We start from the raw sequence: 3705 nt of genomic DNA, 5'->3' as shown, positions 1-3705 counted from the left end.
ATAAGACTTTTCTTTTTTCAAAAAACAATACTCTGCATGGTTGTGATCAAATTGTCAAAATAATAACAAGGATATTACAGAGAAATAATAAATTAATTATTAAATTAAATTTAACACATTTATTTAGTTGAGGAAGTAAAAAAATAGAATAAAAGAGATAGAGAACAATAAAAAAAATGAATAAATTGTAAATTTAATTATGAAGTAATTCAAATTTATGTGGATGTCGTCTGAGCGGTATCGCGTTGGTGTATGTATTGTGACCGATGGCGGATCGACAACCAGTCAGAGTATTGTTTTTTTGGAAAAAAAGAAAGTGCGTGTATGTAGGGTGTTAGCACAGCGCGGGGGGGGGCTGCATAGACACAAAGTGGAGCCAATTGGTTCAGCGTCTGCCGCCTCCCGCTGCGCGCGGGCCCGCCGGGCGCGTGTCCGGATTCCGGTGCGCTCGCGCGAGCGGTGTGTCGATGCGCATAAAGGTGGACCAGCGTTCCACAGAAGTGGATGTGCCTGCGTGGGAGGCCGCGCGGTTATCGTCAGAAGGGCCGCTGGCAAATCCCAGAATGCCACCGCCGACCTCGGCGGCAGCATTCTTGGCTCGACCGTGGATGAAGGCGATTCGGACACAAACAAACGGTCCACGGGTTGTATGTCTGGTGGCTTACGTTACAGATAACGACCGTGAGCACTGTCGAGGGTCGGATTTTAAACAGGATAGACTCCAACAGTTGTGAAACATGTGGCTCAAACCCGGAAGAGATATCTGCCTGAAAAACGCGTTTAAGGATGGGGGCATGGTCACCGAGAAGGATAACGCGGGTGAGCAGAAAAGGAGGCGATGGTAGCGGAGAAGTGCGGCAGGCGGGGTTGACAGACGTAGACGTTAGCGGCTCCATGGTTGGCCACCTGCGGTCCGCCATGTGCTTAGCCGATGCGGCTGTAGCGGCCCTCCGCTGACGCGTATTTTAGGATGCCGACGTTATAATAGTTATTAAGCGGGCGTTAAGTCGCCTTACGGTTTTCACAGGCTAACGGCCCGTTCTGCCGCTGCAAGCAGGGCGGGGGGTGCTGCTGGAGCCCACACGTCCACATAGAGAAAATGCCGCTCATAGCAACAGGTAATGAGCCCAGAAGGTAACACGGTGTCGAGCTTCAGGGCACGAGTACAGGCTGCTTCTCGTCCTCTTGTTGACGGCCAGCTGCTGCGGCGGACTGAGGTATCTCTTGGTAGTTTACGTGGTCAGTACTTATTGGTGGTTGCTTGTTGGAGGCTTGCGAGCATTAGAGATGGACATGAGAAAAGCGTGACTGTAGTCGTGTCCAGCTGAACGGTTCATTGGCTGTTCCTGTGCCTGGGTTGGGTTTACAGCCACGCACCAGCTGCTGACTGGAGCCAGCTGTTGTGTTGCAGATATGGTTGCTGGAAGTCACATTACCAGCCCGACACAAACAGCTGAATATCAAGGGTTATTTGGGGCAGACTAACTGACTGCATGTCCTCTGCGGCCACTTGCAGTGAGTTTGGAGTATTGCGACAGAATTGCTGAGGCTTGAAATCTAACAGGAAAAGCCCTTTCTGAGTTTCTGCGCGTGGGGATCTGCGGGAGGTGTCAGGGCTCGGCTGCTGCGTCCCTGGCTCAGCACGATGTGTCGAGCATCCTGTGGTGGACACGCGCTGGATTGGTTAGTTGGAGGCGTCACTGCCGTGAATTTAGCTTCAAGCAGCGACAGTCGCTCTAAATAGTCTCTATGTGATATTTTAGCAAGAGGAGAAAAACCCCTTTGACTGTTGTTTTTTGCAGGACAAACTTAGTTGTTTGTCTGAGTTAAGCAGGAGTGAAATTTCGTGCTTGTGTGAGTGGTAACAGGTCCGCACGAACACGCGTAAAGGTTGATGTTTGAACGTACACGTCGCGAATGTAGGTGCGTGGTGGCGAGAGGCGTGCATGAGCAGTGGCGAGCGTGGCGTGCCGACAGAGCGCGCGTCACATTTGAGAGAAGCGAGGGTACATTTTGTGATTTTTTTGCCTGTTAGTGTAAATTAATTGAATTGAGCTGGCGTGTTGAGTGTGATGTGATGATCAGCGTGAGAGTGCGTGTTCGGCGGGTGAATGGGAGTGCATGTGTCAGGCTCTACTGCGAGGGGCTGAACGTTCTGTTGGATAGCTGGTGGCTGTGTCGCCGAGCGTGCGTCGTATTCCGAGAAGTTGGACTGGTGATATGTGTGCATGAGCAGGTGGTGAAATGCACTCAGTTAGTTATGCTGAGAGAACAACCCTGGTCGACTGTGGAAGTGTGTGAGTTGTTGAAAGTGGGCTGGTGATATTGAGCAGGGGCGACTGGGCGAGATGTGCGAGTGCGCGATGCGGCGATTTTGTGTGCAGAGTGCAGCGCGGTGCCGGTGTGGGTGTGAGTTGTGATTTGTGTTTGCTGTTTGTGTGTGTTTAGTTTGTCTTGTGACGGAGTAGGTTTAAGGAGAGTGTAGGGGGCATCAAGCCTTTCCCTGGTGTGTGAGGACTGAGGGTGTGCTGTGAGTGATTAGACAGACAATGAGAGCGTCAAATATCCTTTCAGTCAGATTTAGGGAGTGGGAGAGTGCCGCCAGTTTCGCGAAAGGTAAGACTGAGTAGTGTGTGGTGGGGTGAGGTAGTAGTTGGCGCCGTGGCCTGGCTAAACCCAGTCGGTCTAGCGTTCCTGTGGGGTGAGAGGGGTGTGGTGTGTGGTGCAACTCCAGCTGGATGTTTTGCTGATTTAGACACGAAAGCTGCTGTGTCTGAAAACTGCGTCGCCGTTCGCCTAACTTGATGGCTTTTTTCGTCTCTCTGTTTTCCTCGGGTTTTTTGTGCAAGGATATCATGTCACGCTTGTCGCTAGGTGTTAATAGGCTAAGTGGTGTGTGTTGTCGGTCTGTAGGTGGTATACCGCTAGAGTCCGGTACGGTGTGATGTAGTGTGGGGTAACCTAGCAGTTTCTAACCATGATGCCAGCAGATGTGACAGCCCGTGGGTGAAGCGTTACAGCTGCTAAGTTACGGAGTGAAGTTATCAGGCAAGATGAATGAATTGGGTTGTTCCAGCTCCAGCAGCTCGATATGGAGGACGTTGAATTGTGTGTGGTGTGAGCCGTGGCTCGTGTGTCTTGGTAGTGAAACTTTGGTGTCTGGGGAAATCGAGTGCCAGTGGAGTGGTCGGCTGGGGGGCGGATTCGCCTCTTATGTCGCGCCCAGCGGAGTGGACCATTCGCACACACGACGTATCGCCGTACGCAACTGTCTCTGACTGGTTAGATGGGTCAGTGGAGCGTAAATAGCTAGGGCCTGATTGGGGTGGAGTGGGTGTGTGTTCGGATGCTTGCACGTTGAAGGCCCTCTCCAACACAAGCAGTCTTTTTATGTCTGAGTGTCTTTTATTCGCACGTAGAGTAATCCTCGACCGTCCCCTATTGAAGCACGTAGCACCAGCGGACTGTCGTATGGGATGCTGTGGTGCTGCTGCACTGAGATCGAAGTAACGCGAGGATAAAATGACGTCAATGCTGACGCGACTGTGTGGGATCCTGGTTGAGATCCTTATTTCTCGACCACGACAGCCCTCCACGTGTGTGAGACCAGCTGCGGAGGAGGGGTCGTGGGATCCCTGTACAGCGGAGCGGCAGGGCGGGGGGTGATTAAGTGACTGATACAGCTGCCGATGGGAGGGACGATGC

Source organism: Morone saxatilis, unplaced genomic scaffold (assembly GCF_004916995.1).
Source record: "Morone saxatilis isolate NCDOM2014 unplaced genomic scaffold, NCSU_SB_2.0 Contig20, whole genome shotgun sequence".
NCBI classification, from domain to species: domain Eukaryota; kingdom Metazoa; phylum Chordata; class Actinopteri; family Moronidae; genus Morone; species Morone saxatilis.
This window is presented reverse-complemented; position numbering follows the sequence as displayed.